This window comes from Vanellus vanellus, assembly GCF_965231255.1.
Source record: "Vanellus vanellus genome assembly, chromosome: 1".
In the NCBI taxonomy this organism is placed as follows: Eukaryota; Metazoa; Chordata; class Aves; order Charadriiformes; family Charadriidae; genus Vanellus; species Vanellus vanellus.
The window spans coordinates 215177144-215200936 of record NC_138905.1 but is presented as its reverse complement, the minus strand read 5'-3'; the positions used below and the strand labels follow the sequence as shown (position 1 = coordinate 215200936).

The window sequence follows — 23793 nt, the reverse complement described above, 5'->3', positions numbered from 1 at the left end:
TCACCTAGCAAGCTCCTCGACCATCACAGGAACTTACAACACAGGAAAGTCTTTGATCTGTCCTGTATTACTCTGATGGCACACGACACAATGAGATTTTAGTCTTCCCGTCTCTTACACCGGCTCATGAGGTTATGTTCTGTGGCATGTCAACAGGATTGATAGACTGGACGCTCTCTGGGCTAAAGGAGGAAAAAAAGGGATTGCTTTACAGCTTGCTTAAGACGTCAGGAATAAGACGCGATAACTCTCATTGTGCTTTCTGTCTGATGTTCCACTACATTTAAATTAGCTGTTCAAAGACGCAAAACCTTTACAGTAACTCAACAAGATGGGTTTGGTCTAATCAAAACAAAGTAAGCGAAGGACGATGCATGACACTTTATACCTGGATGCTGAGCAATGGCTAAGATTGAGACAGAGTTTGTCTCAGCTGTTTTGGCATGACTTGAAGTCACAACCTGAAAATTGATTCCTGTTTTGGAAATGGCTCTCTCTACTGTTCTGAGGTATTTGAATCAACTGTGAAAATGTCAGAGTTCCCCACAAAAAACCCTAACGGGAATTTCTGGTTGCAGTATTGACAGGATTTATGGAGTTTGCCAATTTAGCTCTCTGATTCTTCATGTCTGCATGTGGTTTTTGGATGAAGGATAATAAGAATAAAGCCAAAAAAGTAAAAAAAATAATTCTGGATTAAATTAAATTAAATTTGCTTTTAAGGACTGTGTTTGCTTTGAAATAAGCCATAGATTGCTACAATAGAGTTTATAAATTCGATAACATATATTCATTTATCTTTTTGTATAAGTATTTTTTTTATAAACTGTTGCAGTTAATCAGATGAATCAGCTCAATGGTCACCTAATTTTAAAAACTCCCATTGTTTTGAGAGTTAGAAATACAAGGATCAAAAAGTACTTCTTTATGCATTCAAAATACAGGTTCTGTAATATCTAAAATGAACATCAGAAAAACAAACAAGATAATCCTTTCTGTAAATTCCAATTCTGGTATAATGTTTCTTTTAAGCCACAGAAGCCGGCTATGAATGCAGTACAAAATCCAATTTAGCAAAATAACATCTGCTTTTGTTTTAGATATATTGTACTTTTAATATGGAGTTCTACCTTTCTGATTAAGTATTTGTACAAGGAGAAGCAGGTTCCTTCAGCAGCTGAAATTGCTCATATAATTGGTCAAACAGAACATCAGACAAATGATTTTCATTCTGCATTTCAAATGAGAGCAGAATGGAGTGGTGCCATAGGCTTCCAGGAACTCCGAGTAGAGCAGCTATGCCGCACTCAGATACAAAAACAGTTAAACAGAGGCTTTTAAGACCCCTTGTTTACATTTGTTTTTTCTTTTAAATTCTGATAATCACTTCCTCCATACTGAACTGGTATTTGGGGCAGTCACAATCAGAGAAACTTTTGCTATTTACCCTCGTGCTGGTTTGTCCAAGTTTTTCTGTTGCAGTCATCGCTTACCTGATAGCTGAGCCCATTAACTATTTATTGAAAATGTGAGTCAAGTCTAAGCTCTGGTTTTACTTTTCTTCATTCTGTAAGGTCTGTTTTGTGAAATACATGATTTTGACAGCTTTGTGGAGGAGAAATGCATCTGTGCTCCACTTAAGTGTGGCTGCCAGAGGAGTGGAGTCCCGGCCCTACGCTTTGTGTCCTTTGTCGCGCTGCTTTGTGTGAGTGTGTACTGAGCTCAGGGAACTGACATGCCAGAAAGTTAAACCAGAAAAAAACAAAGGTGTTTGAGAGACCTACTTCATGGCCCAGCTTGATGTCCGCTGGCACAGCTTCTAGCGGCAGCACAAGGCTGAGAGCAGAAGCACGTGACGAGGGACGTGTCCCAGAAGATCGCGCGCAGCTGCCTCTTTCAAGGGTAGTCACACTTAATGTGAGAGCTGATGTGTGCGGTTTGGTTTTGACAATGCAATAGCGCTTGGGGGCCTCCCGGTGCTAAGTGCAGAAACTTGTATGAAGCTCTGCGCTACCTCCAAGAACTCAGAAAAAAATAATGTTTCACTTAGGAAATGGAGAGTTTCGGGGACACCTTCTTCTCTTTCCCTTTCTATTCTCACTTTCTGTTCAGCAGACGCATCTGGGTTGTCTCGAAATCTCTCCATCTCGCAGTCACGAGTACAGAAGTCCCTTGTCATGGGTCAGTTGTCTCAACTGCATTTTGCCGTGTGAGACTGCAGCCGGACTCCAACAGGCGAATGACATTTTGCAAGAGGAACCAAAAGTTCTTATCTAGGTATTTAATAAGAAGGCAGTAAAAAATCAGAGGCCTGGTCTCACATTCTCTGTGGGGCTGATGCTGTCACGTTTCCTACCGTGTTCTGAACCGTCTTTGGTCTTTGTATACCACTGACTTGCTCGAGCATAGGTTTAGAGGCAAATGCTTTAAGCCTGTAGAAAAGACACTCCTCTATTGTTTTATTTTCCAACAGTTTGCTTCTCAAACGCAACTTTTTTATGCAATGTTAGTAAGACATAGTTTAAAAAACAAATCAAAAAACCCTCAACCAACCACAGTTATTAAAACTTCCACTATGTAGTACTGTAATATATATCTTCCATGAATATGGCTGTGTCTCTGTGCAGCAGTTTTCTTTGCTAGCTGGTGTTCCTTTTCTATCTGTAAAATATCTCACTCCTGTGACATGAATTTTTTTCCAGTTTTTATTTGTGTGTGTAAAAATGGAAAAAGGGTACCAGTGAGTATGCACATTTATAGTGCACAAGACCTTCATATATTCATGTTTTAATACATGTAAGTTCTAATACATTTATAGGTAAATGACAATGTTTTATGCAGCTATGCACAAACCAAAGCAGGACATATATTCAGGTCACATCTTCTAGCGATGGGTAAAGCAAGGAATTTTTTTAAATTTATAGGATATGAAGTTATTTAAAAATAAAAGTTCTAAGCAGTTTGATCATCATCCATTTTCTTCATTAGACATGTATATCTCTGACTTACAAGAATTTAGCACAGCTCCTGATTTCAGACTTGGAGGGATTATGGGATGTTACTCTGTACTTCTTCCTAACATGCAGTAAAAACAAATACGTGGAAGTAAAATCGAACTGTTTAACCTGAGAATCCTTAAAATGTGTGAATGAAATCCAGGTTCCAGTGCAGCTTATTGATATTTTTCTGGCTATTCATCCTGGAAATTTGTATGCATTTTTATATAAAATACACAAAAACTCTTGCAGTAATGATATTAACTCAGTTATTGACAACTGTATATTCTCAGTGCCCATTGATTTAATTTTTCAAGAACTTTTTTAGCATTGCATAGTCAGAGCATAATAACAGTATCAGGGGACTGATTACAGGTAAAACTTGTCTGCAGAGGAATAACCAGTAACAACTGGTGAGAGATGTAGTGGCAGAAAATTTGGGGAGGAGGTTAGAAAGTGATGGGGGAAGACGGTGCCACCTCTTCATACTTTCAAGGAGTCTAATTTTTGGAAACACTTACTTAGCTAGGCTTCCTCTGCCACTGGGTGGATGTGGATGTCCATTAATCACTGGTCATTTCTGAAAATCCTGGCCTGTAAGTTTTTCAACAACTCTGAAAACACTTAGAGGTTGTTGTTGCTGCTGTTGTTGTTATTACTATTTAGTCAGTATTATTTAAATCTTTAATGATTTTAAAGAAGGGAAATCCTACAAAAATATGAGAAGAGGCAATACCAATTTGTTGCAGCTCAATTTGACTATAACATACTTTTTCTACAACATACCACATGTAGGTGTAATATATGTAACAAGCAGAGTCATGATATACTGCAGTTGCCTCTGGGGCAGTTATTAGCCCGCTCAGCAATTGCAAGTATAAAAGTAGTAGCAATCTGATCATTTCTACGGGCATAAATCTGAAAAAAAGTCACCTTTTGTAATTCTTTTTTTTCTTTGAGTTGTCATGGCAGTATTCTCAGTGGATCTTCTGTTTTTACTGAGATGCATTTAAGTCTCTGTAGTCAGCACAAACTTGGAACTCATACATTAGTCTTTAAATAATTTGTGCTGAAAATTGAGGTTATCACTCCTAGTTGTTTTGGTTTTAAGCATTGGTTGCTGTCTATCAGCTAAACTAGTCCACGTACGAAGAAATAAAACATTCCATTAATCATACAGAGAATATAGAAGGGAATGAATCAGCTCTTTGCAGTGGATGAAAATGCAGAATTGTGGAAACATTCTGCTGAATGGACAAAAAATAAAATCTCTTCAGATTCATAATTCTTGGGTCCTTGTATCTTCTGATGGTAGCCCGTGTCATCTCTAACCAAAAGGTTGCCTTTTGCTCATTTTATGTAATTGCCCTTTCAAAACACATTTTGGTACTGGGGAAATTAAGGACTTTTTTTCCTTCTCACCTTTGCCTCTTTCTGTCATCTTTTTGAAGAGCCCTATTAATTCTACATTTTTTTTTTCATACCTCATCTGTATTTGCACTTTTTTGAATGGCTGCCAAAACAGTAGTGGAATTACTGGGTTTACCTGTATGTTCTTTGTCTTACTTCCAGATGGAAGTCTTTTTTCTTGTGGTTCACTTGCCAGGATTTGTCCTCAGGTGATAATAACTTTAATGTACTTTCTGCCAGTTTCTATTTCATCATGTTACCTCTTGCACTTGAGGGTTCAGCAAATCTGACAGAACAGAAAAATGCAAAAGGAAACAGAATTGCCACATCAGAAACATTTGGTGGCAGGGGGATGAGGGGGAAAGGAGCTTGGTTTTGTTTCTATTAATAATAATACCGATAATAAACCTGCAAAGACGAAGGAAATTCTTTTTGCAATTTGAAGTATTAGTTGGTGTTCAACAAATAACCAGGGGCAGGAAAGGTGATCAAAGCAAAATTGATCCTGTTTGTATTTTCTCCAGATGTCATTACTGCCTGATGGCTTGGCATTTCTTAAAGCATCTCAGAAGGAACAGCAATATGATGCTTTTGTTCTCTGATAGATTTGTGAGTTGGGTCAATGTTCATTCGATTTCAGACTGGGAAGGCTGAGACAGGGAGGTAAACAAACATTGCGTGGATTGCACATAAAACAAAAGGGAGCTTTGCATCTTCAACCACTTTATTGTGGAATCATAGAATGGTTTAGGTTGGAAGGGACCTTGAAGATCATCTAGTCCCAACCCCCCTCCCACAGGCAGGGACACCTCCTACCAGCCCAGGTTGCTCAAAGACCCATCCAGCCTGGCCTTGAACACTTCCAGGCATGGGGCAGCCACAACTTCCCTGGGCAACTTGTTCCAGTGTCTCACCACCCTCGTTATCATATCTTAGTCCTGGAGGCAACAGCTAGACTGGACCAACTTACACTATTTGTTGAAGTACTCTAATTTTTAGCTGGTTCATGTCGGGTTTTGGCTAATCTATCTATGTGGAAGGGTATCTGGAATCTGTTCTCCATCAGACCTTCAAGGGCCTTTGCTGCTTGTGGCCACCATGGAGGTGTGGCATCAAGCCCCGTCTCCTTGCTGGTAATCTCAGCGACTTCCTGAATCCACAAGCCCGTGTATGTTGACAGGATGTCCATCTTTTCAAGGACAGTGGTTCTTCATATTACTGAAGAAAGCTTTGCAGTGGGTAGTGAGGTCTTTGCCGAAGTGGGTCAGTTTGCATCAGCTCATTCAATCTGTGAGAAACTTCAGCTAAAGGAAGGGCTGTACTCTTGGGGTGATGGACATACTGGCTTGGAGGTACAAAGCAATTACTCAACCAGCACTACTTCAAGCCTTTCCGTCAATTCCGGATGGTTGCTTCAGAAGTTTGAACTGACCTTATTGCTGGGATGTTGTGCAGAGCTGGACGACACAGTTCTTATACTACAAAATCGGTAAAGTTAGAATATGAGGAGAAAACACTGAAAATATAAGAACAAAACAATGACAGAAAGTCATTAAAGATAGCTGAAATTTCTTAAACAATATTTTTCTTCAGGGACATCTGAAAAACTGAAGTTCAATAATAAGTAGAGAGGAAAATGAAAACTTTGTGGACCGCAGTTCAGCACAGTGCTTAACACTGTTCCCTGAGCACACTGAAATAGCCTATGTCAGTGGGACTTGGCATTTCTGGCAATACTTTGAATGCTTAAGTCAAGCCAAAAGTTAAGTATCCTGCTGAACTGGGACCAAACTAGCAGTCTAACCTGCAATTAGGTTGACTGATTAGATGGGTTTTTTAGTTCATGCTATTGTCTTTTCCATTTCTATGTAAAAGCAAAGGAAAAGAAGAAAAATCCTTAAAAAATCCATCTGATATGTAAACCATCAGGATTTAAAAAAAAATAAATTAAGGAGTTTTCAACGTTTAATATATCAAACACACAGAAAATGCTACTCCCGTATTTATTTATAATTTTTAAGTTAATCTTGAAACTACAGTATCAAAATTGGCAGACAAGAGGAGAACAGAAGATTATATTTTTGTAGACATCATGCACTCAGATTCAATCCACGAAAGGATTTCAAAGGCCAGAGAAGACAATTTTAATTGCTGCAACAACTGATCTTTAACTACTGCAGCACTTGTGGGAAAACTTATTGAAGTAGGATTTCAGTTAGTTCTGAATATATTCTGAATATATATTCTGAAATTATTCTGGGTTCTGAAATTATTATTCTGAATTTACTTTATAATTCTGAAAGTATTGTAAAGAAGTATTACTGCCTCTGATTATTGGCTGCAAAAGTTCAGCCATCATGATGCAAGAGTTTTGGGCTAGAATTTAGCAATTGCAATAGTATTCTTACTTCCCTTTGACTGAAAATTCAATAAGAACACCACCAAAGCTGTTCAGACTTAAAGAGTACACACATTTCTACAACCATAAATAAATACACCTGAATGTAAAATTGCATGGCTATATTGTTGTTATTCTTCCAATGTAAAATACTTCTAAAATGAACCACTCGGTCATCTCAGTCCTTTGTTCTTAATGTATTAGAGGTTTGTAAACAACCCACTGACAAAACTCCAATGAAGCTTTACAGAAGTGCATGGCTATTCTCTACTAAAATTTATCTTTAAAATTAAACATTTTAATGATACATAGGAAGGCAGTAATCTAGTTGGAGAGATGTAAAAGGCTGAGGTACAGTTAAGTAATTTCTAAAATTCTCTGCTGGAGACATAGTGGGGTATTCCCAATTGATCTGTTAGATCAAATTATAAAAAGTAATCTTACTGGCGGAATTATTTAACATTTACTTGATTGACGGCAGTACTTGTTTTCATAGACATAAATACGCATTATAAATTGCATTCCACATATAAGGCATAATGGAACCCAGAACACTATTTTTCCTATAAAACCTAAAGGGATGCCTAGGACAGCTGTGCTTTTGTGTATGAACTGCATGAGCTTTTATTTGATGTAGTTGCATCAGCTTTTGCGATACAGTAATTCATTATGAGTTCTTTATTCATGTTTTGTCATCACTCTCTTGACCGGAGGTATTACCTGTCTGTAGTGGGTTTTCAGAGATAATGGAAAAGCTCTTGGTATTCTATCACATTGTGTTTCAGATACGACAGAAAGTCTCCTGAAACATGCTTTAATTGGAGGTACGGTAGATCAAGTTGTGGTGGGTTGGCCCCAGCTGGCAGCCAAGGACCAACACGACCACTCCCTCACTGCCCCTGCAGCACGGTGGGGGACAAAATAGGAAGAACAGGAGAGAGAAAACTCATGAGTTGAAATAAGAACAGGGAAGTTGCTCACCAATTACTGTCACAGACTAAACAGACTCAACTTGGGGAAAGTAAATTAATCTATTGCCAATTAATGTAAACATTTAATTACTGAGTTGGGTATTGAGAACCAGAGTCCCAGGCTCAGCTTCACTCCAGACACGTCTCTTCCCTCCTTGTTATCGCTGCAGGTTACACTCAGTCCCTTTGATGAGGTGACAAGTGGTGCGGGAGGTTGGGCCCGGACTTAGCGGTTTCTTTCTGCTGCTCCTTCCTTCTCTCACTTTTGTTCCACTTGTCCTTTCTTAGTTGTTTCCTTCTCACCAGCGTGGGTCTTCCATGGCCGCAGTCCCTCTGGGGGAGTGCCTGCTTCAGCACAGGCTTATCCACCAGCTGTGGTCTCTTTGGTGGGGGGTGCCTTCTCTGCCATGCAGTACCTCCTACTGCTCTGGTCCAGTTAATTCCCTTATTCTCTCCTTCTCTCCTTCTTGGCACATTCTGTCCTTTATTAAAGGTGTTTCCACAGAGACGTCACCAGCTTGGCTGATGGGCTCAGCTGTGTCCTATAGTGGGGCCATTGCAGAGCCAGATAGAACCAATTGCGTCCAGCACGGAGCCCCTGACCTCTTCCCACAGAATATACCCTGCAGCTCCCTACCTCTGAAACCTTGCCACTAACACATAAGTGAAATTGGAAGCCACATGTAGCTGTTCTAGCTGTAATCATTTTCACAATGAGAGATCCATTTTATGTCCTAAAAAACAACGTTCAGCTAGAATCATTAGCTATTTCAGTTGATGAAAAGGCTAATTATTTAGGCTTTTAAGTCTTCCACTTTTCTGAGAAGGAAATGGTACTAATCGTATTGTGAGATGATACAAACAACTGTACCGGGTGAAACCAAAGGTCTGTTCAAGCCATTGTACTAAATTATGTACTGAATGCTTACAGAAGGAGTTTTAAAGGAAAGGAAAAGTTACCTGCTCCTTGGTATACACAATTCATGTATTTCAGAATGTCCACTAAATGAACATGTTCATTTGGTCAAATAAGATATTTTCTGAAATATGCTTTGCAGGCATATTGCATTTTAGCTAATACTGAAATATTTTTGCAACATTTAAATTAGTGTAGAATTTCCTCATTACCCAAAGCAATAGTAGGTACATGGGTGGAGGGAAGAAGCAGCTCTGAATCTGCCTTTCCTCATCTCCACTCTGGAAAAATTACACAGGTTTTGTTGCACAGTCTTCTTTGAGTCTTTTCAGACATAGGTTTGCTCAGGAAAAAAAAACAAAAACAAAAACAAAAACAAAAACAAAAACAAAAACAGTTTTTACCTTAGGCTGTTTACATTTTTTTTCTTTGAAAAAATTTATAACATTTTTTTTAAGAAACCACTCATCAAAAATGTACTTATGCTACATTGTGAAAAGCTTTCATGTTTTTTGAAATAAAAGATTTTATTCTAAACCAAGAAAAGCTTTAGGATTTTAAAATGTTTCTTCTTTATTTTCTGTTTTTATCAGTACTAGTTGCTCAACTTTACTTGATTTTTCAAATATTTTTGGTCCTCACCACCCTCAGAGTGAAAAATTTCTTCCTAATGTTTAATCTAAACCTGCCCTCTTCCAGTTTGAAGCCATTCCCCCTCATCCTATCACTACATGCCTTTATAAAAAGTCCCTCTCCATCTTTCTTATAGGCCCCTTTCAGATACTGGAAGGGGCTATAAGGTCTCCCCGGAGCCTTCTCTTCTCCAGGCTGAACAACCCCAACTCTCTCAGCCTGTCCTCAGAGAACAGGTGCTCCAACGCTCTGATCATCTTTGTGGCCCTCCTCTGGAATCGCTCCCACAGGTCCATGTCCTTCTTATGTTGGAGTCTCCAGAGCTGGACACAGTACTGCAGGTATGGTCTCACAAGAGCAGAGCAGAGGGGAGGAATCACCTCCCTTCATCCTTCATACCTGATATTTCCATTTCGCGATGACTGCCTATCAGTTCTGACTTTTCAAAATTGCTTTAGATTCAGATTTGCTTTAGAACTTCATTGTCAAAGGGTGACATCTAGTTCCAGAAAATCTGTGTAGTGTCAGTATTTGTGTGAATTGTCTGAGCAGACCGCCCAAGTGTACACTGTACCCTCCTCCCAAAAAGACGTTGTCACTGAAATCTTGACCTTACTGAAATCTTCAAGATTTCTGTGGGCTCTGGATTTCACCATAGGTAAAACAAACATGTCTGTCCACTGATGGATGGAAGTCTTGTCCTTTCTGCAGTAGGATAACATCACCCAAAAGTGCACAGAAAATAAACCCGAACAGGTAAAGAGAGGTCTCAGTTGCACAACATTCCTTTGGCAATGGAGGCTGCAATAGCATCCTTTGGGAGAGACAGGAAATCATCCATCATTATCCTGTGGTTGGTAGGGCGGTTTTCTTGGATTTAATCACATTAAATAAATCTTTGTAGGTTGAGTCTTACGGTTTGTCACCAAAAGTCCTTGCAGCACTTTTTCTCACGCCAATTCTGTATTCAGTACCTTTCAAATTTTCCCTCTTTTCATGAATACATTTTGGCTGCTACTTTAAGGGGGTCTGAGAGTTAGGTGCTCGCTGCATTGGAGTATATCTGGAAATCTCCTGAGTTCCACTAAGGAAAACCAGCTGGGAACAACTTAGTCCCAAGTAACACAAAGGGAAAATTTTAATTTTCACACATGTATTTTCACTTCTGAATAGTGGAACATTGTCTAGTTCGGCAGTTGCACGATTATTCCAAAGTGAAACAGCTGTCTCGGCTTTAATCTTGTCCTCCTATCCTTCCAGTGAGGCTTTTTGATTAACTTTTTATTCTTAGGACAGCAATTTGTACCAAGGATCTAATTAAGAATTTTATGTAACACAGCCAAAGTCCTCCTTTTGCAAGTCTGTCTCACCTCAGTCCCACTAATCTTGCAGCTTTCGGTATGAAGCACTCTGAAATGTCTGATATTTCAAGCTATCTCTTCTGGTTGAAAACAATTTCAGCTATTGAAAATCGGGAACAAGATTCATTTGATTCTTTTGTCCCGGTAAGGCATGCTTTTAAAATTTAAATTCTGAGGATTAGGCTGCTTTTTTTTTTTTTTCCTTTTTTTTTTGGGGGGGGGGGGGGGGGGGGAGGATTGCTTAAACTGAACTTCTCTGTTGAGCTGAATGAACTTAGTCCTTTGACCACAGGTCTTCTGTGTTTCTTACTGATGAATGGGTGAGTGGGAAAAAGCAGCCTTTAATAAAAGCTGGTGATTTCTGGGGAGAAAATTATTCTTATTTCCAGAAAATTATATAATTGATATAGCTTTTAAATGAAGGAGTATTTGACAACTGTATTTAATAAATATAAATTGAATATATGGGTATTACTGCTTATCACCAAATGACATTCAATAATGTGATATTGTATATTGTATATAAAATAAAACAATTAAGTTGACTGATCTCTTCTATGTTTACATCAATATGTGTTACTAAATTTAATCATATTTTGCTTTCAAATGTTTTGAAAAACATTTTACTTATATTAGTGTCCTGTGCACTGGAAACATTTATTTTCCCATAGGCAGTACCAGATGCAGGATGATGCTTTTGTTGACCGGGTTAGGTAAGCCAGACAGAGCGTGCTGGGGAGGAAAGAAGAGAGCATCTTGCTTTCTTCCATGTATCTTCATTTCATGTGAAATATACATTTGATGGGGTATCTTCAAATGAAAATAGCCTAACATTGTGCAGAGGAGACATATATCTGAACTGTTAAGTATGTTATCAACAATCTGAAGAATTATTTAGGTGCTAACTATACCGGCTCGGTATTGAGCTAATAAATGAGCAAAACTCAGTGCTTTCAATACCAGACAGGCTGATAGCAAAAGGTGCCTGGACCCCTGTTTGTGTACGAGTAGAGAGCTTATACTATAATCGAAGAAGACATTTCAGAACGTGTCACAAAGCATATAGGAGCATGTGAAGGATGGGCTGACTTTAACTTTGGAGTCTCTGGATTTCTCCTTGTTACGGCTGCCCTAAAAAACCTGGTGCCTCCCGCAGATTCTGCGTTCTTCTTGCTGTAATATTTTCTATGTCATTTTTCTCCCGTTCCTCTGAAGCACACGATGTTCCCATTTCTTGTCCTCCCAACCAAACATTTATTTAGTATCAGGGTCAGGTCTGCAGTGGGGATTTTATATGTTAGTGCTCAGAATTGGTGCACCTGCCTGTGAAGTTGGTTAGCTTTTGGAAAGGACCATCAGATTAGGTGTTAATTTTTCCCAGACGTCCTATGGCGAAAGTCAGGATTTACAACAGGCTGAGAATGGTAAAAATTATATTTCTGCCAGGCATCATGATTTACTGGGTGAGGGGGATATGCTGACAGTTTTCCATTTCATTTGGAGGGTGGAACTGGTGCCTAAAAAGACAGGGTAGGAGGAGACTGGATCTGTCCAAATGGTTCTTTGGTAAAGGCTGCCTCATGTCTGAATGTCACTTGCATGACATAGACGCTGAGCCGTTTTTTGAGGCTGAAGCACTGTTGTACAGGCACAAAGGGAATCTACGTTCCTGAAGCTGAAGATTTTGAGGACTGCATTCTTGGATTCCGATGCCTGTATTCTACATACATCCTGCCTTAAGCAGCCAGTTTCTTTTGTGTTTCTGGATGCTATGCTTAGTCCTTTTCCAGGTGTTCTTTCTTATCACCTGATGTATAGTGCATAACTTCCACTGCTAATTCTTTGTCAGGAAATGTTTTCTTTTTCTTTCCTAAGAGTAATCAGAGCTTGTTTCTGAAAGTCCTCTCCTGGAGCTTTTCCATTAAAAACAGAGAAACAAAACACCATCATATCAGAGACAGATGTCCAGGAGCTGCTTATTATTATAATTGTTATTATTATTATTGTTATTGATATTGATGTTATTATTATTATTATTATAGGAAGAGGCTGCCTTGACTTTATGAACCATTTAATGTTTCAGTGTTTTGGGGGATCATGTAAATGCATGAAAGGTTGTTGTGACATTTGAAGTTCCTCTAATTGATTTGCAACCAATCTCCTCAATCTTGGTAGATCAGTTCTGACTGTTGTTAGGTTTTATGTCTCTGTGATTGTTACATTCATTGTTCAATACAGTGACAGTGAGAGGTCAATGTTGTCTCTGTGTACAACGCAGGTTGTTTTGTTTTGTGGGATAAGTGGCTTTTAGTTATACACATTCACACAGTAAATCCAGAGGGCACAGAACTCTCCTGTCCAGGTCACTGTTATTAATGTAAATGAATAGTAGCATCCTAGATTTTTGTGTCTTACACGGCAGAAAATATGTCTTGCAATCAGTAACTAAAAGATATCCTATAATTTAAGAATGATCATATTTCAAAGTTGTGCCTTGTGTTACGTTTTGTGACTGCCTCCTCAGTAAAAATGCCATCTTGCTTGCTGCTAGATAAGTCACTGTTAAAATTGCCCCCATCTATTTTAATTCCGTTTAAAATAATATTTTTTTACTCAGTGTTTCTGCATCCAATTCTAGCCAAAACAACACTGTTTAGAAATGACAGAATGTTAAAATGTAAAGATGAGGAAAGACCTCATAGGTCATGTTGCCCATCTGCCAGAATGTGAGTACTGCCTACAGTATGTATTTTAGTGCTTTGTCTAACTTTATGCAGAGTTTTAGGCAATAGGGCTTCTATCACTCCTCTAGGGAGATTATACTATAGTTTGATGAAATTGCCACACAGTTGTATCAGTGTATAAAATCTGCTTGCCTGCCCTTGCAATGAAATTGAATAATATTCCCATGTTAAAAATAGCAAAATATTGTTGAAAACCAGGCAAATATAATTTTCCTGATTTGAAGTGTTTCTCAGCATCATTCATAACAGCAAAGAATTTTTTTTTACATTTTTTCCTTTTGTTTTTAGTCTAACTTCTTGAGTCTGTCTTTTTAGAACTGACACACCTATTTGCACCCTTAATCTAATTTTGTCAGGTTCACAAGGATGCTGTTCCCTTGATTATTTCTTCACAGGAATTGTCTTCAATTTTTTTCTGGGCCTACAATTTTGATTTAAATGAGGTGTATTTTTAAAGCCCTGTACAAGTTCTTTGAAAGACTGTCAGTTTTCCTGTACCCTCCAGTCACGTTGTTTGTGTTTCTCAGACTTACAGTGGCCCCAGGCGTTTTCTTTACTTAAGCGATGACATATAGTAAAGCTGCTTTTATGGCACTGTTACTACTCATCTCGAGTTCAGTCCCTTTACATGGTTTTATTACTCTACAAACCTGTCACGTTGTATTGATTTTGTGTTTGGAAATTTTTTGGTAAATGCTATTTCTAAGAATTAAGAGGTTGACAGCAATAGCCTCTTAATAGACTATACCTTAGCAGAAGATGTAGCTTTCCTTCTCTGTGGAAAGCTCCTCGATGAACAATAATCAGTTGATACTTTATGTGTTTCTATTTTTACAGGATAACTTAACTTTCCTTGTGGCTGCAGTACTGCTTCCACTTTCTCTTTGTTGCCTCTGCTATCGAGTCAACATTTCCTTTTATAACTGAAGACCTTGTTCTTTTACTTTCTGTTGCTGTTGCAGTTTTAGCTCCAATACGTGATTTGTAGATTTATCAGTAAATAGGATGAATATATAAAAGATACTGAACAAACACCTGTTCTACAGTGAAATTTCAGAAGAAGACATGAGTTGCAGGCAAAGGAGACTCGACTTGGGGAATTTACGGCCAATTAACATAAACATTTTATTATTGAATTAAGTATCGAGAAACGAAGAAGATAAACAGTTGAACTAACACTTTGGGAAAACACCTCTTTCCCAGGGCGGGCTTCACTCCAGACACGTGTCCTGCCCTTCATTACCATCGCTGCTCACGCTCAGTCCAACAGCGAGGCGAAGGTGGCTCAAGGGCGAGCATGGTGGTTTCTCTCTGCCGCTCTTTGTTCCTTACTCTTCTTCCACGCTCTTTGTTCCTCACTCTTTTCTTCCACTGCTCCTTCCATCTTACCCGTTTCCTCTGCTCCAGCTCGGGCCCTCTGTGGGCCGCCGCCCCTTCAGGGCCTTACCCGCTCCACCCTACAGGACCAGGGGAGCAACTGACTTCTGATTGGTAGTTCAGAGGCGCCACCGGCTTTGCTGATTGGCTCAGCTGAGCCCTGAGGCGGGTCTCTCGTGGATCCGGCGGGAAGCGGCTGTGGCCGGTGCAGGGCAGCCCCACAGAGGAGGCCCCTGCAGCCCCCGGCTACCAGACCTCGCCGTTTGTGGCCAGTACAAGGTGGGAGGCAGGTATAACCATGGAATCAGAACGGTTTGGGTTGGAAGGGACCTTGAAGATCATCCAGTTGCAACCCCCCTGCCATGGGCAGGGACACCTCCCACTAGGCCAGGTTGCTCAAAGCCCCATCCAGCCGGGCCTTGAACACCTCCAAGGATGGGGCCTAAATAGTTGTAATTTATGTAACAGTGCATCTCCATTGAGAAATGCATTTTATGCCACAACAGGCAAAAAAACCCTTGTAAAACGCCTGACTTGCCCTGAACCCTGGAAAGCTTCACTTTATACACTGATGTTTCTTATCTTTTGAAGTAATGATGTAGTGTGAGTGCAGTCGTCCTGTAATGATTTAGGGTTTGAAACAAGCTGTCGGCCAGCGATATATTTGGAATTATTTTGTTAATTTTACTCATCATGTAGTGATTCTGGGACATGAAGGTACACTCTGGGACACCAATTCAAACTTTTCCAGAGGATGTTAGGTTAGAAGTTTGCTTCTACTGACAAGTTGATTTAACTTTAAGTTTGTTGCTGATATTAAAAATCAAATTTAATTCTTTAAAATCTTCCTAAATAGTTAAACGTACACTCATTAAGTGAAAGTATTTGGCAAAATAGCTTTGATCCTGTACATCCTTAGCCAGAATCGGTGAGTTAAGTTGCTGTACTTTATGGACCACAGTAACCCCCAGCATTTCTCCTGCAACTTCAGTGCTGAAACAGGATCAATGGTGATTTTGCTACTTCTGTTGTACCTGGGAACCTTTCTAAAACTCGAAAGACACTTTCTTCTGTGTTTCTTCTTCTTTCCTCTCTATGGAGAATTTTAGCTGTAGCACCAGTAAGTCTTGGTCTCTTCTGCTCTTGCCAAGCAGAGGTAAGTGCTCTTTGGCACCAATTCCATGATTTCTGGGCTGCTGTATATAGTGCTCAATGTAATTGTTTAGTTCCTGAAAGCAGGTGTTAAAAATGTTAGAGAATAAGATACTGGATAGCTGCTTTGTGAGCTTGGTGTACCATGATTTGCAAAGCAAAAAGTCATGCCCTGGGTGATACAGCCTTCGCTTTGGTAGAGAAAGGAGGGATAGAATGGTTGCGGTTTTGCTTTGGTTTTGTTTTCCTTTCTCTGGAAGTTTTATCTTTGTGCACATCAAGGCTGAATCATGCATTCATAGCATGCAGCCAGGTCCAATAGGATGCCTAAAAACTGGTTGCATGCTTTTGTCCAAGTCTGTGTTTGAGTTTATGTGTATATATGTGTGTATGGATGTTAGTACGGGTATAGGGTTTTGTGTATATATACACACCTACACTCTTGTCTTGTTTCTGTGGAATGTTAAAACCCAGTTGCAGTGAAAAAGTATTTTTATATAAATGTATGAAGTAGTCTACACTCCTGAGTAATGCAATAAATGAATATATTTTCAAGTTAAAAGAACTTGACAGTTATTAGAGAGATTACTTTCCCGTTCTTTTTATTGTGCAGCTCTTCTTGAGGTTTACACTGTTTTATAAAAAATCTGCACCAATCTATGGTTAATAAATCTAATGTTTAGGCAAACTATAGAAAACTTAAATTGCTAGTATTTAAGAAAAAATGGGACTGCTCAAGTCAATAACACTGTTTGCCATTGTTAACAAGTCTATGGATAACAAGCATTTTCTGTTACAATTTTATTTTTTCCTGGGCTTTTAATTTTTGGATATTTAGCTAATGTGCTTTAAAAATAAGATACAAATCAATCTGAAATCAGAATATTCATTTGTTTAATTAGTTGTAAATTATTTTTGCTTATTACTATTTTCATGAACATGCTGGCTAAATGCATGCACACTCTATAAATCCTACCAGGAGAAAAACAAAACTAATATTGAGTAGAAACATAGCTTAAATTTTGACTCTATTGAAGCAGATCAATGTTTTACCATTAACTTCACTTATGCAGAGACTTTCACCTAGAAATTTTTAGAACTAATGTATGTAGCACAATGTTTAAAATGGGAGATGTAATTTCATAGTATAAAATAAATTAGCTTAGCTCTTAGGTTTTCAGTAGCATCAATGCATAACAGTTTGTTTTGGCAGTGTATCTTTCCACTATTGTAGTGGCAAGTTTTTTCAAATATTTCATCTTTTTTATGAAATTGTTATGAATGTTATAAAATCTGAAAAAATGTATACATATCAGACGTCAGAGTTTTGAAGATAATACACTTATAAAAAGACCATATGGAATGTATTTCTATTTTTTTTCTCGTTTCTAAAGTTTCCATAGCCAGACTTAAGAACATACCAGAAACTGGCATTGCCTGGATTGGTTAAAGCTGTTATTTTCTTGAGAGATGGGCTTTGACACAGACTTTGGGGAAAGTTCTGAAGCACAGTGCAGATCACATCAGAGATCAGAGCTGAGATCTATGTAATAAATCAACATTATGGCTCATTCCTTTTCAAAAGGCCATGAACACGTGCTGAAGTGGTGTATCTTAAAATAGGGTTTAGGCCTAAATTTCTGTTCAAAGCTAAGGCACTGGTGTAAGACACTTTGCATCAATTTCTTTTGTGAGTCAGTAGAGATGTGATAAAGGGACCTCTTTGTGAGTCTTAATATGGCATTTGGCATCCTAGAATGAGACAGATGGATCCACCCTGCCTAGTGATAGGAAGGTTATCACCTCAATATTTAATGAGTAATAACATTTAGTTGAATAATATCTTCACTGGAAATTCAGATGTACCATAATTATCCCTCATTCTCTACAGAGCTTTTCCCATTGACATTTCTGTGTCCTTCACTGGATCTGATATTGGGCAAAAAGTTACCATTATGTTAATCATTGCTAATTCAAACTGCTAACATCAGTACAGGTGAAACTTCAACAGCTGTAAGGTAGGTGCTTTCTTGCCATTCCCTCTGGCAGTCTGTGGATCCACATAGAAATGTTAGGTTCTCCTTAGGTCTAAATTCTTTTTTGCGTAAATAATGCCACAGCTAAGACAATTTCAATAGGAAATTATTCCTACAGATTAAGAAAAAGAACAACGCAAAAACCCAAGCCCAAAAATAAGGCCACCTTATTTGAAAGGCTCTGTTTACCTTTAATTAAATGGCTTTATATGAGGTTGCGTTATATATGTGCGGAAAGGTCTCAAGGATTTTTTGAGGCATTTTTCTTCTATTCTTGACAGCTACAGCCTGCAAGCAAAGCTGCTTTTGACTTCTGTTTTATGTCTCTAAGTAGAGGTAGGATTGTTTGCTGAAAAGTCATTCTTTAGATGTTCAAAGAGGCTCCCTATCTTTTCTATTTTCTGTTTAATAACAAGCAAATGACTTTTTTCTCCTTCTTAGTCTTACAGTTTGTAATTCAGTGGTAAATACGACAAAAGGTTCTGGGTGTTTTGTGATCTTGAAGCCTCATAGCATGCCAGCAAATTACTGTTTTGACGTCTAAATTATCATTTAATCTTTCCTACCATTGTGTGTCAATGTAAACCTATTTCTTGCTGTTGTGAAAGGAAACTTTTGAAAATATGAAATGAATTTAAACTAATTCAGTGTTACTTTCTTAATGTCACAAACAGTCTGACATGGTATATCTGAGAAATGTAGTGTGCCCTATTCATGTACAAATATAGGGGCTGCTCCACTTCGTATTATTAAGACACAAAATGCTAACATTTTGAAGTAAAATAAAACTGCAACTGAATATTCCAGAGAGTGTTTTAGAATTTAGGGCTGGCTACCTGGAAGAATGAGCCCTTAACTCTGACATACAGTCCACAGAGTCAGGTGTCTGCAAAAGATGGCAATGAGCCACTGACAACTCAACTTCCTTTTTAAATGGTGATACATACTCTGTTGTATTACTTTAAATTTCACCACTTCTTTATTTTGAGTTTACTTAAATGTAGTAATGTAGGTAATGATGGTGATTCCTTAACAGGAAAGCAAGCAATTGAGAGTTCTGAGTTAAAATCACAGCTTGAAATAAGTATAGGTGGATAGTTTCAAAACGATGACATACTTGTTTTAGTGGTTTTTAGTTAAGAAGTAATATGTGCTGTGCTCATTATTTATAAAATAGTTACTATACACCTGCGCAAGTAGTTTCATGCTCTGGTGTTGAGTACAGCAGTGCAGAACAGGAAGAGATAAAACAAGAGTTATAAATGCTCCAAAAAGAATAAAACTCAATATAATATGGACAGTCTATAAAAACTGTTAATGCTGTAAGTAAAACCAGTCAACAAGGATAAAGCTAGCACTCATGGTAGAGGGAAAGTTCATCTTGTCTGAGAGGTATGAGTCATGTCATACACTTGTAGAGAATTTGGTAGCAGAGTAAATGTTCATGAACTAGACCGTGTGCCTTTTTGTTCTCTTTCTACTGGCTTCAAGTGCTTTCACTGTATCTTGCTTTTAAGTTGTGCTTTTGGTGGAAAAGCAGCTAAACTGTCTGAGTGGCTGCAAGCAAAACAATCTCATATATATTTGTGGAAGCAAAGTCTGTTGTGCTCAAGTCCTTTAAAAAGAAGAAGAAAAAAAATCTTCCTCCTTTTTTTTTTTTCCCCCAAAGCTATTCAAGTTTTGTCCCAGCTATGCCAATCTGTCACTGCAGCTGTCAGTGTGATGCCTTTTCTTCAAAGCACAGAGATGGCTCAGCTGAAAGCGCTGCTTCTAGTCAAGGGCAGGAAAAAGGTCTGTGCAGGGAACAGTAGTTATAAGGCTGACAGCCCACATGGTACATTGTCCACATAATATAATACTTAATGTATAGGTAAGGATTAGGGCAGAAAGGAAAGTGCATGAGGAATGGGGAAAACAGGATCACTCAGTTCACTACACTCAGTAAAATTCCCTCTTTTGGTGATTGCTTTGGATTTATTTTGCAGCTGCAGAATTGTGAATATGTACACAAAGGCCTCTTCCCATTTTTAAAATCTGATTGCAATGTCTGGGAGTCCTCAGTATGCTACCTGGCTTAAGAAAGGGCTGTCTCTTTCATTAATTAATTACTACTGATTTGAATTCATCCTGCAAGTTAGGCAATTAGACATGTAAAATTTCAAAACTCCCTACATATAGATATATTATTTAGTTCTTGCCAACCATCATGACCAAATTAAGCCAGTTTTGCTAGAGTTGTTTTATAGCTGGGAAAAGGTTGGTAAAGAGTAATTAAATGTCTTGTTTAAGACTGCAGAGCAGGTCAAAGGGCAGAGCTAGAAATAAAGTCATTATCTTTGTCTTCCAGAAAACCAGTTCTTCTTCTCCTGCGTTCCCAAACTTAGATAGTTTATATTTATGTGGGTATATAGAGGGTGACAAATAAGAGGCAGTGCTGTCTCAAAGACACAGTACAGTAGGCGGAGATTCTCGAGAGAATCTAGATCTTTTTTTGTGTGCATTTGTTAATTTATGCAGAATTGGAAGTATTCTTGATAAGCTGATGAACTGCTATGATAGATTTGTCAGTGTTCTGTATAAGAATTGCGCAGATATCTGGGCATCTTTTTTGAGGATTTGGTGAATCAGTGCGTGTGACGTGTTTTTAAGTCAGAACAGATATAGACACATCATCCTGGAAGGTAAAATCCTTCTGACTCCCTGTTGCTACTGATCTTCTCTTGATCTACCCTTTGAGTAACTTCATTGTGATTACAGGACTATTTTGATGCTATTGTGTACTCCATGGCTAGTACTATATTTAGGGCTCTCTCCAGTGGTTGCAAACTGTCTTCTCGACTCTGCATGATTAAAGCCTCCTACTTCCCTTTAAAGCATGAGCTACAAACAGGACACAACTAATAAAATCAGCCCCATTTCCTGCACTTAAATGCAATGTTGTAGCTCAGGATGCCAGTGTTCTTGGAATTACCATAAGTTAGACACACTGAAGCAAAATGGTTGTATTAAATCAGTTTTCCCAGTAAAAAAACAACCCACAAACCAGAAAACCCCAAATCGCAACACAGACTCGCTGTCCCACACACGCACACACACATACACATGCACAGATAGGAACAGGAGGATTGGAAAAAGAAAATGCATTGATGATATTAGTTATGAGTGAGTGGTTATAGTCACTAGATCCACCTGAAACTATTGCTCTGTGAATTTTCTTGTGCTCGTCTGTCTGATCAGGATAAATACCTCAGTCGCAGAAAATCATCAGTTTGATAGTTGAAGTTCAACTCTTCCAATCAGTAAAGAATACAGTAAGCACTGTGTTAAAATGAACCCTGAAAGATATTCTTGCTTGAAAGCAAATTCTTTACAGGCTGTGTAGGAAGGCTGGGCAGGGCAGGATCACACTATTCAAAGGAGCAATTTACATGCTCAGACTTTTGCTGTGGAAGGGGTGATGGGCCAAGAGAGAACCTGGGGGTTAGGATTGGGTAGGAAGCTAGCAAATGGAAACATCCTTGTGGGTGCCTCCAGGAAACCTTGTCAAGGCTCACGAAGGACAGAGGGAGGTGATTACAATGAGGCTGATCACAAAGGGTAAATTTTGCCTTGCCAACCTGACAGCTTTTGTGATGAGATGACTAGCTCTGTGGATGAGGGGAAATCAGTAGGTGTCACTTGCCTTGATTTTAGCAAGTTTTTCAGCACAAATTCTCAGTCTTGTAACCAGATAACAGAGATAGTGAATGGATGGATGTACTGGAAGTTGAGTGGGACACTGGCTCGACCACCAGAGCCAAGGGGTAGTGGTCAGCAATTCAAAGTCCAGTACTGATGGCAAGTTACTTGTGGTGTTTCTACAGAGTTGATACTGGTGCTAATGCTGTTTAACATCTTCATTAATAACCAGAATGATTAGATAGAGTGCACTGTCAATGAGGTTTTAGGTAACACCAGACTGGGCAGAGCAGATGATAAATGGCACAGTTGCCATTCAGGGGCATCTCAGCAGGCAGGAGAAATGGGCTGAGAAGAACCTCACAAAGTTCAATGACAACAGGCAGGAGTTCCTCTGCCCGGACAGAATAAAAACCACAGCAGTCCCAGCCAGGTACAGTCCGGCTAGGCAGCATCTTTGCAGAGTGGAGAACAAGTTGTGCATGAGTCAGCCATGTGCCCTTGCAACGGTGAAGGCTAATCGACAACTGGGCAGCACTAATAACAGCCTAGGCAGCAGTTTGAGGAACATCTACTTCTCACCTGTGAGACTGCATTGGGAGTACTGTGTTCAGTTGTAGGTTCCCCAATGTGCCAAAGTGTGTTGGGTGGAAGGTAACCAAGATGGTGGCGCAGACAACAATGACTGGGTCTGGTGCACAGAACATAGAAGAAAAGGCTGGGAGAGCTCAGTTTGTTCAGCCTGGAGAAGAAGAGCCTGTGAGAAGAATCAAACTGCTGTCTTCAAGCACCTAAAGGATGGTTAGAGGGCAGACAAAGCCAAATTCCTCTCAGAGGTGCACAGGAGAAGTATGAAGCAATAGACAATAAGTTGCATTAAGGGAAAACCTGACTAGATATAAGAGAAAACTTTTCTCCTTCAGGATAGTTACAGCACTGTAAAAGAGATCCAGCAAAGCTGGGAAAGTCCTTCTGAAAGCAACTACAACTGACAGTGTGGAGGTTCTGCTTCTGCTCGGTTGAGGAAGTAAAGGAATAACTGAGTTTTCACAAGAAATTCCAAGTCCCCTAAATATTATTTTTTATAGTGTTCCCACAATTACTAGTTTCTGATTGAGAAATCTCTTTAACTTTACTTCAGGAAAATCTGATACGGATATAAGGCTGTGTTCCTCAATGGGTTAGAAATGATTGGTGATACTATGAGAATGCTTTGGGAAATGACTTCTGAAAGATGTTTGTTATTTTAGTAGATACTGCTTTTTAAATCAGTGGAAAGGTGCTTTCATTCTGAAGACTGCAAACTTAGAACTTCTCACAGTATATAAAAATAAAATGAAGATAAAATCAATGAAACACAAAATTTGGTAGAGACAACAGAATACTGTAAAAAAATAATCTTTTTCTTCCTGTAACAAAGGTAGCAGTCATTAAGTGTATGGAGCTAAATATTCATGTAAGTAAAAACTATGATTCTAAAAAGGAAATCCTTTGTTTAACCTTCAGTGGTAATACAGTTATAAATAATTCTATTTGCCTAAAGCTGAAATTTTTATAATCAAATGGCCTTCAGCTTTTATCTATCACTCCAAAGTGTCCAGTATTATGGGACACAATGGGAATAGATGGCTATGGGTGTATAATATCTTTTCAGTTACTAAGCATTTTAATAAACTGTATCTTACTGTGATAACCATGATAAGTGATACATGCGATGACATGTATACACACTAAATTGCATGCATTTCATTTTTGTTTTTTTTATTCACAGGTTACACAGTTGTATAGAAATAATGGTATTAATCATCCGTTGCTGTTGTGCAGTAACATACAATTTCTCTTAACACAGAATTACAATTACAATTACAATCACTACACCAAAATTGGAAAGAAACTGTGATATTCTTAAAGCATTTGAATTGCTGCACTAATGTTACAGTCTTAATTCGGGTTATGTTACTTAGGTATCGAAATCCTGCAGTGAATATTTGACAACAGAAATATGATCAGCGTTTTCAGTAGTGCTGCAGCCTTTACAACTTTAGAGTACAGACAGTCGTTCAATGGCTAATACACAGTGTAGATAAATAGAACAAATGAGCTACTATGCTAAGCATTGGT

General features: G+C 38.6%; 1 protein-coding gene across 6 annotated transcripts in view; it reads left to right on the top strand.

The window, feature by feature from the left end:
• DLG2 (discs large MAGUK scaffold protein 2) overlaps nt 1-23793 on the top strand; it is a gene marked incomplete at both ends in the record, with an annotated part of 916537 nt that overhangs the window by 449435 nt on the left and 443309 nt on the right. The window lies entirely within an intron of this gene.